This window comes from Schistocerca gregaria, chromosome 1, assembly GCF_023897955.1.
Source record: "Schistocerca gregaria isolate iqSchGreg1 chromosome 1, iqSchGreg1.2, whole genome shotgun sequence".
Lineage (NCBI taxonomy): Eukaryota > Metazoa > Arthropoda > Insecta > Orthoptera > Acrididae > Schistocerca > Schistocerca gregaria.
Window position 1 is genome coordinate 266,274,700 of NC_064920.1, and position 12,122 is coordinate 266,286,821.

Sequence of the window (12,122 nt, forward strand, 5' to 3'; positions counted from 1 at the left end):
TGATGGTGAATGGTTTGTAAACTAATGTTGCCCCTGTACGTCCTGCCTACGAGATTTGAGTTTGGACAGTTAGTGATATGGTGATTTAGTAGTGTGTGTGACTTGATGAAATGATAATCCTTAGAGGTGAATATGTATTGTCCCAGAGAGTTAAATATCGTTTGAAATTGGTGGAGAGACGTGCAAATAGAAGACCAGTCAAATAATAATTCACTTTGATGAGGTAGCGAGGATGAGAGAATTTAGAGAGAGTATAGAATGTAAAAAAGAAAAAATGTTGTTGGTTTGATTGTTATGAAAGAAATTTTGTTCCCCCTGCAGATTGATCCCCTAAAATTTAGGATAGTTGATAAGGGTTTATAGGTTTATTCTCAAAATATTTGGAATATAGGTGATGTGTATGAGCTGGAAACACTGAAAAGAAAGTATTCTGTGAGAAGGAGTGTAAAGTGTATGAGGTGGAGATTCCCATTGCCCAGGCAATTCTTAATCCTTGGATGTCCCTTGTGTGAGCAGGTAGCATGTTGGAGATAAGAATGTAAATGAAGGAGTAGGTATTGGTGCAGTTGACACGCTATGGATGGCAGAGTAGGAGGAAACCTGAGTTGAGCAGAAATGTGAATGATTTATAATAAATTTTTGCGAGTTAATCGTAGGTGCCCTGTGAAAAGAGGGAAGTCTGACTGAAGGTAGTATATCCAAGAGTAGAGTGAGTGATGCTGTGTTGATAAAGGCAATGTGGGTAAAATGTTTGAAAGAGAGATTGGAGGAAGGCATAGGTTGAAGTAAAGTGAGAATGAGTCCCAAGAGTTCTTAGAGGTGAATGAACATAGGTGTGGTTGGAGTGTATAGACGTAAGAAACAATGACTAGCAAGTTAGGGATGTTTGAGAGCTGTTATGGAATTTGATCGTGAGAGTTGCATTATTGAGTTTTTGGAGTTTTGTATAAGCCAGGTGATGAGTGTAAGACCCGTGACTGTTTAAATTAGGAAGAGAGTAAAAGGTGTTCGAAGACCCTATTGCAGATGCAGAGAGAAAAGGAAAGTCTGTTGGTGTATTGAAAGTTGGAGTACATGTAAGGTGTTCAGAAAGTGTAATTGATGGCCCTTCCCATTGAGGTAAAGATGCTGATTGTTGTTTGGAACGAGAAGCTCCCACGTAAATCCAACATTATAGGAATTATGTTAATTTACGATGTGTGTCGAAATGATGGAGATATCTGATATGAGGTGAAATGTAGGATGGAGGTGTGTGTGTGTGAGGACGTGGCCCTTTCCCAAGTCATAGAATTAATTATTTCAGTTATGTGTGGTGGAGAATAATGATAGTGAGGAAGTATTTATGTGTGACAGGATCAGAAGTTTTATTGGTACCCGTATTTGGCAAATGAGTTGTGCTGATGTTGAGAACAGGAAATATTGAAAATATAGATGATGAAGGTGAAACTTGATGTTGGTAATGGTGAGTGGCTTTCTGGTGTGATGTGTTAGTATTAAAATTTGTGGAAGTTATAAAGAGTCCAATTGTGGAGAGGTTGTTAGCTATTGTGAAGTGGTATACAGTGAAGTGTAGTAAATAAAGAGACACTTGACCGACCCTTGGTTATTGATAAGATTGTAAAAAAGATTTATATCGTGTGTGGTAGTTTTGTTTGTTGTGTGTTAGGGTAAAAGAATTTATCCTTTGAGATGTGTTATGGAGGTAGAAAAGTGTAGGAAGTACAGTCCCTTAATATTTAGAATACGAGAGGAAACGATATAGTGGAGACATGTAACGTGTGAGAGAGTGTGTACGAAGTAGCTGGTATGTGCGTGATGTGTAGGTTTATGAAATTGGAGTATTGTGGTAATTAGTAATGATGAAGGTAATGAAGTAGTGATGTTCTGGTTTTCGAAAGAATGGAGTAAGGGATGGTGTATGGTTTGAAGTAGATTTAAAAACCTGAGTGAGGTGAAGGTGTGGTTAAATTTTGTAAAGGTGGTATAATACGCGGTTGAAAAATGGTGTGGAGAAGATAAAATAATGTTGTGTCAGTGTGGAGGTCAATGTTTAAATGAGGAAATGAAAGAGTAACCCAGAGAAAGTGTAAAAAAGTTTGGAAGGAGGTGTGATAGTGAAGAGATGTGATGAAGTGTAGGGGAATTGCTGAAAAATAGAGTTTGATGGTGAATGGTTTGTAAACTAATGTTGCCCCTGTACGTCCTGCCTACGAGATTTGAGTTTGGACAGTTAGTGATATGGTGATTTAGTAGTGTGTGTGACTTGATGAAATGATAATCCATAGAGGTGAATATGTATTGTCCCAGAGAGTAAAATATCGTTTGAAATTGGTAGAGAGATGTACGAATAGAAGACCAATCAAATAATAATTCACTTTGATGAGGTAGCGAGGATGAGAAAATTTAGTGTGAGTATAGAATGTAAAAAAGAAAAAATGTTGTTGGTTTGATTGTTATGAAAGAAATTTTGTTCCCCCTGTAGATTGATCCCCTAAAATTTAGGATAGTTGATAAGGGTTTATAGGTTTATTCTCAAAATATTTGGAATATAGGTGATGTGTATGAGCTGGAAACACTGAAAAGAAAGTATTCTGTGAGAAGGAGTGTAAAGTGTATGAGGTGGAGATTCCCATTGCCCAGGCAATTCTTAATCCTTGGATGTCCCTTGTGTGAGCAGGTAGCATGTTGGAGATAAGAATGTAAATGAAGGAGTAGGTATTGGTGCAGTTGACACGCTATGGATGGCAGAGTAGGAGGAAACCTGAGTTGAGCAGAAATGTGAATGATTTATAATAAATTTTTGCGAGTTAATCGTAGGTGCCCTGTGAAAAGAGGGAAGTCTGACTGAAGGTAGTATATCCAAGAGTAGAGTGAGTGATGCTGTGTTGATAAAGGCAATGTGGGTAAAATGTTTGAAAGAGAGATTGGAGGAAGGCATAGGTTGAAGTAAAGTGAGAATGAGTCCCAAGAGTTCTTAGAGGTGAATGAACATAGGTGTGGTTGGAGTGTATAGACGTAAGAAACAATGACTAGCAAGTTAGGGATGTTTGAGAGCTGTTATGGAATTTGATCGTGAGAGTTGCATTATTGAGTTTTTGGAGTTTTGTATAAGCCAGGTGATGAGTGTAAGACCCGTGACTGTTTAAATTAGGAAGAGAGTAAAAGGTGTTCGAAGACCCTATTGCAGATGCAGAGAGAAAAGGAAAGTCTGTTGGTGTATTGAAAGTTGGAGTACATGTAAGGTGTTCAGAAAGTGTAATTGATGGCCCTTCCCATTGAGGTAAAGATGCTGATTGTTGTTTGGAACGAGAAGCTCCCACGTAAATCCAACATTATAGGAATTATGTTAATTTACGATGTGTGTCGAAATGATGGAGATATCTGATATGAGGTGAAATGTAGGATGGAGGTGTGTGTGTGTGAGGACGTGGCCCTTTCCCAAGTCATAGAATTAATTATTTCAGTTATGTGTGGTGGAGAATAATGATAGTGAGGAAGTATTTATGTGTGACAGGATCAGAAGTTTTATTGGTACCCGTATTTGGCAAATGAGTTGTGCTGATGTTGAGAACAGGAAATATTGAAAATATAGATGATGAAGGTGAAACTTGATGTTGGTAATGGTGAGTGGCTTTCTGGTGTGATGTGTTAGTATTAAAATTTGTGGAAGTTATAAAGAGTCCAATTGTGGAGAGGTTGTTAGCTATTGTGAAGTGGTATACAGTGAAGTGTAGTAAATAAAGAGACACTTGACCGACCCTTGGTTATTGATAAGATTGTAAAAAAGATTTATATCGTGTGTGGTAGTTTTGTTTGTTGTGTGTTAGGGTAAAAGAATTTATCCTTTGAGATGTGTTATGGAGGTAGAAAAGTGTAGGAAGTACAGTCCCTTAATATTTAGAATACGAGAGGAAACGATATAGTGGAGACATGTAACGTGTGAGAGAGTGTGTACGAAGTAGCTGGTATGTGCGTGATGTGTAGGTTTATGAAATTGGAGTATTGTGGTAATTAGTAATGATGAAGGTAATGAAGTAGTGATGTTCTGGTTTTCGAAAGAATGGAGTAAGGGATGGTGTATGGTTTGAAGTAGATTTAAAAACCTGAGTGAGGTGAAGGTGTGGTTAAATTTTGTAAAGGTGGTATAATACGCGGTTGAAAAATGGTGTGGAGAAGATAAAATAATGTTGTGTCAGTGTGGAGGTCAGTGTTTAAATGAGGAAATGAAAGAGTAACCCAGAGAAAGTGTAAAAAAGTTAGGAAGGAGGTGTGATAGTGAAGAGGTGTGATGAAGTTTAGGGGAATTCCTGAAAAACAGAGTTTGATGGTGAATGGTTTGTGAACTAATATTGCCCCTGTACGTCCTGCCTACGAGATTTGAGTTTGGACAGTTAGTGATATGGTGATTTCGTAGTGTGTGTGACTTGATGAAGTGTTAATCCATAGAGGTGAATATGTATTGTCCCAGAGAGTAAAATATCGTTTGAAATTGGTAGAGAGAAGTACGAATAGAAGACCAATCAAATAATAAGTCACTTTGATGAGGTAGTGAGGATGAGAGAATTTAGAGAGAGTATAGAAAGTAAAAAAGAGAAAAAATGGACGTTGGTTTGATTGTTATGAAAGAAATTTTGTTCCCCCTGTAGATTGATCCCCTAAAATTTAGGATAGTTGATAAGGGTTTATAGGTTTATTCTCAAAATATTTGGAATATAGGTGATGTGTATGAGCTGGAAACACTGAAAAGAAAGTATTCTGTGAGAAGGAGTCTAAAGTGTATGAGGTAGAGATTCCCATTGCCCAGGCAATTCTTAATCTTTGGATGTCCCTTGTGTGTGCTGGTAGCATGTTGGAGATAAGAATGTAAATGAAGGAGTAGGTATTGGTGCAGTTGACACGCTATGTATGGCAGAGTAGGAGGAGACCTGAGTTGAGCAGAAATGTGGATGATTTATAATAATTGTTTGCGACTTAATCGTAGGTGCCCTGTGAAAAGAGGGAAGTCTGACTGAAGGTAGTATATCCAAGAGTAGAGTGAGTGATGCTGTGTTGATAAAGGCAATTGGGTAAAATGTTTAAAAGAGAGATTGGAAGAAGGCATAGGTTGAAGTAAAGTGAGAATGAGTCTCAAGAGTTCTTATAGGTGAATGAACATAGGTGTGGTTGGAGTGTATAGACGTAAGAAATAATGACTAGCAAGTTAGTAATGTTTGAGAGCTGTTATGGAATTTGATCGTGAGAGTTGCATTATTGAGATTTTGGAGTTTTGTATAAGCCAGGTGATGAGTGTAAGTCCCGTGACTGTTTAAATTAGGAAGAGAGTAGAAGGTGTTCGAAGACCCTATTGCAGATGCAGAGAGAAAAGGAAAGTCTGTTGGTGTATTGGAAGTTGGAGTACATGTAAGGTGTACAGAAAGTGTAATTGATGGCCCTTCCCATTGAGGTACAGATGCTGATTGTTGTTTGGAACGAGAAGCTCTCACGTAAATCCAACATTATAGGAATTATGTTAATTTACGATGTGTGTCGAAATGATGGAGATACCTGATATGAGGTGAAATGTAGGATGGAGGTGTGTGTGTGTGAGGACGTGGCCCTTTCCCAAGTCATAGAACTAATTATTTCAGTTAGATGTGGTGGAGAATAATGATAGTGAGGAAGTATTTATGTGTGACATGATCAGAAGTTTTATTGGTACCCGTATTTGGCAAATGAGTTGTGCTGATGTTGAGAACAGGAAATATTGAAAATGTAGATGATGAAGGTGAAACTTGATGTTGGTAATGGTGAGTGGCTTTCTGGTGTGATGTGTTAGTATTAAAATTTGTGGAAGTTATAAAGAGTCCAATTGTGGAGAGGTTGTTAGCTATTGTGAAGTGGTATACAGTGAAGTGTAGTAAATAAAGAGACACTTGACCGACCCTTGGTTATTGATAAGATTGTAAAAAAGATTTATATTGTGTGTGGTAGTTTTGTTTGTTGTGTGTTAGGGTAAAAGAATTTATCCTTTGAGATGTGTTATGGAGGTAGAAAAGTGTAGGAAGTACAGTCCCTTAATATTTAGAATACGAGAGGAAACGATATAGTGGAGACATGTAACGTGTGAGAGAGTGTGTACGAAGTAGCTGGTATGTGCGTGATGTGTAGGTTTATGAAATTGGAGTATTGTGGTAATTAGTAATGATGAAGGTAATGAAGTAGTGATGTTCTGGTTTTCGAAAGAATGGAGTAAGGGATGGTGTATGGTTTGAAGTAGATTTAAAAACCTTAGTGAGGTGAAGGTGTGGTTAAATTTTGTAAAGGTGGTATAATACGCGGTTGAAAAATGGTGTGGAGAAGATAAAATAATGTTGTGTCAGTGTGGAGGTCAATGTTTAAATGAGGAAATGAAAGAGTAACCCAGAGAAAGTGTAAAAAAGTTTGGAAGGAGGTGTGATAGTGAAGAGATGTGATGAAGTGTAGGGGAATTGCTGAAAAATAGAGTTTGATGGTGAATGGTTTGTAAACTAATGTTGCCCCTGTACGTCCTGCCTACGAGATTTGAGTTTGGACAGTTAGTGATATGGTGATTTAGTAGTGTGTGTGACTTGATGAAATGATAATCCATAGAGGTGAATATGTATTGTCCCAGAGAGTAAAATATCGTTTGAAATTGGTAGAGAGATGTACGAATAGAAGACCAATCAAATAATAATTCACTTTGATGAGGTAGCGAGGATGAGAAAATTTAGTGTGAGTATAGAATGTAAAAAAGAAAAAATGTTGTTGGTTTGATTGTTATGAAAGAAATTTTGTTCCCCCTGTAGATTGATCCCCTAAAATTTAGGATAGTTGATAAGGGTTTATAGGTTTATTCTCAAAATATTTGGAATATAGGTGATGTGTATGAGCTGGAAACACTGAAAAGAAAGTATTCTGTGAGAAGGAGTGTAAAGTGTATGAGGTGGAGATTCCCATTGCCCAGGCAATTCTTAATCCTTGGATGTCCCTTGTGTGAGCAGGTAGCATGTTGGAGATAAGAATGTAAATGAAGGAGTAGGTATTGGTGCAGTTGACACGCTATGGATGGCAGAGTAGGAGGAAACCTGAGTTGAGCAGAAATGTGAATGATTTATAATAAATTTTTGCGAGTTAATCGTAGGTGCCCTGTGAAAAGAGGGAAGTCTGACTGAAGGTAGTATATCCAAGAGTAGAGTGAGTGATGCTGTGTTGATAAAGGCAATGTGGGTAAAATGTTTGAAAGAGAGATTGGAGGAAGGCATAGGTTGAAGTAAAGTGAGAATGAGTCCCAAGAGTTCTTAGAGGTGAATGAACATAGGTGTGGTTGGAGTGTATAGACGTAAGAAACAATGACTAGCAAGTTAGGGATGTTTGAGAGCTGTTATGGAATTTGATCGTGAGAGTTGCATTATTGAGTTTTTGGAGTTTTGTATAAGCCAGGTGATGAGTGTAAGACCCGTGACTGTTTAAATTAGGAAGAGAGTAAAAGGTGTTCGAAGACCCTATTGCAGATGCAGAGAGAAAAGGAAAGTCTGTTGGTGTATTGAAAGTTGGAGTACATGTAAGGTGTTCAGAAAGTGTAATTGATGGCCCTTCCCATTGAGGTAAAGATGCTGATTGTTGTTTGGAACGAGAAGCTCCCACGTAAATCCAACATTATAGGAATTATGTTAATTTACGATGTGTGTCGAAATGATGGAGATATCTGATATGAGGTGAAATGTAGGATGGAGGTGTGTGTGTGTGAGGACGTGGCCCTTTCCCAAGTCATAGAATTAATTATTTCAGTTATGTGTGGTGGAGAATAATGATAGTGAGGAAGTATTTATGTGTGACAGGATCAGAAGTTTTATTGGTACCCGTATTTGGCAAATGAGTTGTGCTGATGTTGAGAACAGGAAATATTGAAAATATAGATGATGAAGGTGAAACTTGATGTTGGTAATGGTGAGTGGCTTTCTGGTGTGATGTGTTAGTATTAAAATTTGTGGAAGTTATAAAGAGTCCAATTGTGGAGAGGTTGTTAGCTATTGTGAAGTGGTATACAGTGAAGTGTAGTAAATAAAGAGACACTTGACCGACCCTTGGTTATTGATAAGATTGTAAAAAAGATTTATATCGTGTGTGGTAGTTTTGTTTGTTGTGTGTTAGGGTAAAAGAATTTATCCTTTGAGATGTGTTATGGAGGTAGAAAAGTGTAGGAAGTACAGTCCCTTAATATTTAGAATACGAGAGGAAACGATATAGTGGAGACATGTAACGTGTGAGAGAGTGTGTACGAAGTAGCTGGTATGTGCGTGATGTGTAGGTTTATGAAATTGGAGTATTGTGGTAATTAGTAATGATGAAGGTAATGAAGTAGTGATGTTCTGGTTTTCGAAAGAATGGAGTAAGGGATGGTGTATGGTTTGAAGTAGATTTAAAAACCTGAGTGAGGTGAAGGTGTGGTTAAATTTTGTAAAGGTGGTATAATACGCGGTTGAAAAATGGTGTGGAGAAGATAAAATAATGTTGTGTCAGTGTGGAGGTCAGTGTTTAAATGAGGAAATGAAAGAGTAACCCAGAGAAAGTGTAAAAAAGTTTGGAAGGAGGTGTGATAGTGAAGAGATGTGATGAAGTGTAGGGGAATTGCTGAAAAATAGAGTTTGATGGTGAATGGTTTGTAAACTAATGTTGCCCCTGTACGTCCTGCCTACGAGATTTGAGTTTGGACAGTTAGTGATATGGTGATTTAGTAGTGTGTGTGACTTGATGAAATGATAATCCATAGAGGTGAATATGTATTGTCCCAGAGAGTAAAATATCGTTTGAAATTGGTAGAGAGATGTACGAATAGAAGACCAATCAAATAGTAATTCACTTTGATGAGGTAGCGAGGATGAGAAAATTTAGTGTGAGTATAGAATGTAAAAAAGAAAAAATGTTGTTGGTTTGATTGTTATGAAAGAAATTTTGTTCCCCGTGTAGATTAATCCCCTAAAATTTAGGATAGTTGATAAGGGTTTATAGGTTTATTCTCAAAATATTTGGAATATAGGTGATGTGTATGAGCTGGAAACACTGAAAAGAAAGTATTCTGTGAGAAGGAGTGTAAAGTGTATGAGGTGGAGATTCCCATTGCCCAGGCAATTCTTAATCCTTGGATGTCCCTTGTGTGAGCTGGTAGCATGTTGGAGATAAGAATGTAAATGAAGGAGTAGGTATTGGTGCCGTTGACACGCTATGTATGGCAGAGTAGGAGGAGACCTAAGTTGAGCAGAAATGTAGATGATTTATATAATTGTTTGCGACTTAATCGTAGGTGCCCTGTGAAAAGAGGGAAGTCTGACTGAAGGTAGTATATCCAAGAGTAGAGTGAGTGATGCTGTGTTGATAAAGGCAATGTGGGTAAAATGTTTGGAAGAGAGATTGGAGGAAGGCATAGGTTGAAGTAAAGTGGGAAAGAGTCCCAAGAGTTCTTAGAGGTGAATGAACATAGGTGTGGTTGGAGTGTATAGACGTAAGAAACAATGACTAGCAAGTTAGTAATGTTTGAGAGCTGTTATGAAATTTGATCGTGAGAGTTGGATTATTGAGATTTTGGAGTTTTGTATAAGCCAGGTGATGAGTGTAAGACCCGTGACTGTTTAAAAGAGGAAGAGAGTAGAAGGTGTTCGAAGACCCTATTGCAGATGCAGAGAGAAAAGGAAAGTCTGTTGGTGTATTGGAAGTTGGAGTACATGTAAGGTGTACAGAAAGTGTAATTGATGGCCCTTCCCATTGAGGTACAGATGCTGATTGTTGTTTGGATCGAAAAGCTCCCACGTAAATCCAACATTATAGGAATTATGTTAATTTACGATGTGTGTCGAAATGTACGATGTATGTGTGTGTGTGTGAGGACGTGGCCCTTTCCCAAGTCATAGAATTAATAACTTCAGTTAGGTGTGGTGGAGACTAATGATAGTGAGGAAGTATTTATGTGTGACTGGATCAGAAGTTTTATTGGTACCCGTATTTGGCAAATGAGTTGTGCTGATGTTGAGAACAGGAAATATTGAAAATGTAGATGATGAAGGTGAAACTTGATGTTGGTAATGGTGAGTGGCTTTCTGGTGTGATAGTATTAAAATTTGTGGAAGTTATAAAGAGTCAAATTGTGGAGAGGTTGTTAGCTATTGTGAAGTGAAATACAGTGAAGTGTAGTAAATAAAGAGGCACTTGAACGACCCTTGGTTATTGATATGATTGTAAAGAAGGTTTATATTGTGTGTGGAAGTTTTGTTTGTTGTGGGTTAGCGTAAAAGAATTTATCCTTTGAGATGTGTTATGTAGGTAGAAAAGTGTAGGAAGTACAGTGCCTTTACGAGAGGAAATGATATAGTGGAGACATGTAACGTGTGAGAGAGTGTGTACGAAGTAGCTGGTATGTGCATGATGTGTAGGTTTATGAAATTGGAGTATTGTGGTAATTAGTAATGGTGAAGGTAATGAAGTAGTGATGTTCTGGTTTTCGAGAGAATGGAGTAAGGGATGGTGTATGGTTTGAAGTAGAGTTAAAAACCTGAGTGAGGTGAAGGTGAGGTTAAATTTTGTAAAGGTGGTATAATACGAGGTTGAAGAATGGTGCAGAGAAGATAAAATGAGGTTGTGTCAGTGTGGAGGTTAATGTTTAAATGAGGAAATAAAAGAGTAACCCAGAGCAAATGTAAAAAAGTTAGGAAGGAGGTGTGATAGTGAAGAGGTGTGATGAAGTTTAGGGGAATTCCTGAAAAACAGAGTTTGATGGTGAATGGTTTGTGAACTAATATTGCCCCTGTACGTCCTGCCTACGAGATTTGAGTTTGGACAGTTAGTGATATGGTGATTTCGTAGTGTGTGTGACTTGATGAAGTGTTAATCCATAGAGGTGAATATGTATTGTCCCAGAGAGTAAAATATCGTTTGAAATTGGTAGAGAGAAGTACGAATAGAAGACCAATCAAATAATAAGTCACTTTGATGAGGTAGTGAGGATGAGAGAATTTAGAGAGAGTATAGAAAGTAAAAAAGAGAAAAAATGGACGTTGGTTTGATTGTTATGAAAGAAATTTTGTTCCCCCTGTAGATTGATCCCCTAAAATTTAGGATAGTTGATAAGGATTTATAGGTTTATTCTCAAAATATTTGGAATATAGGTGATGTGTATGAGCTGGAAACACTGAAAAGAAAGTATTCTGTGAGAAGGAGTCTAAAGTGTATGAGGTAGAGATTCCCATTGCCCAGGCAATTCTTAATCTTTGGATGTCCCTTGTGTGTGCTGGTAGCATGTTGGAGATAAGAATGTAAATGAAGGAGTAGGTATTGGTGCAGTTGACACGCTATGTATGGCAGAGTAGGAGGAGACCTGAGTTGAGCAGAAATGTGGATGATTTATAATAATTGTTTGCGACTTAATCGTAGGTGCCCTGTGAAAAGAGGGAAGTCTGACTGAAGGTAGTATATCCAAGAGTAGAGTGAGTGATGCTGTGTTGATAAAGGCAATTGGGTAAAATGTTTAAAAGAGAGATTGGAAGAAGGCATAGGTTGAAGTAAAGTGAGAATGAGTCTCAAAAGTTCTTATAGGTGAATGAACATAGGTGTGGTTGGAGTGTATAGACGTAAGAAATAATGACTAGCAAGTTAGTAATGTTTGAGAGCTGTTATGGAATTTGATCGTGAGAGTTGCATTATTGAGATTTTGGAGTTTTGTATAAGCCAGGTGATGAGTGTAAGTCCCGTGACTGTTTAAATTAGGAAGAGAGTAGAAGGTGTTCGAAGACCCTATTGCAGATGCAGAGAGAAAAGGAAAGTCTGTTGGTGTATTGGAAGTTGGAGTACATGTAAGGTGTACAGAAAGTGTAATTGATGGCCCTTCCCATTGAGGTACAGATGCTGATTGTTGTTTGGAACGAGAAGCTCTCACGTAAATCCAACATTATAGGAATTATGTTAATTTACGATGTGTGTCGAAATGATGGAGATACCTGATATGAGGTGAAATGTAGGATGGAGGTGTGTGTGTGTGAGGACGTGGCCCTTTCCCAAGTCATAGAAGTAATTATTTCAGTTAGATGTGGTGGAGAATAATGATAGTGAGGAAGTATTTATGTGTGACATGATCA

At 37.8% G+C, this 12,122-nt stretch overlaps 1 long non-coding RNA gene across 2 annotated transcripts in view; it reads right to left on the reverse strand.

The window, feature by feature from the left end:
* The window catches only part of LOC126340300 (uncharacterized), a 69,755-nt gene extending 58,354 nt beyond the window's left edge, over positions 1-11,401 (reverse strand). The window contains exon 1 of one of the 2 annotated variants that reach the window (XR_007565146.1): positions 11,366-11,401. This is a non-coding gene — a long non-coding RNA (uncharacterized LOC126340300). Of the gene's footprint in view, positions 1-4,925; positions 4,962-11,365 lie in introns of those variants that run through there. The other variant, XR_007565145.1, reaches the window with a different exon arrangement.
* Between the last annotated feature and the right edge of the window lie 721 nt (positions 11,402-12,122).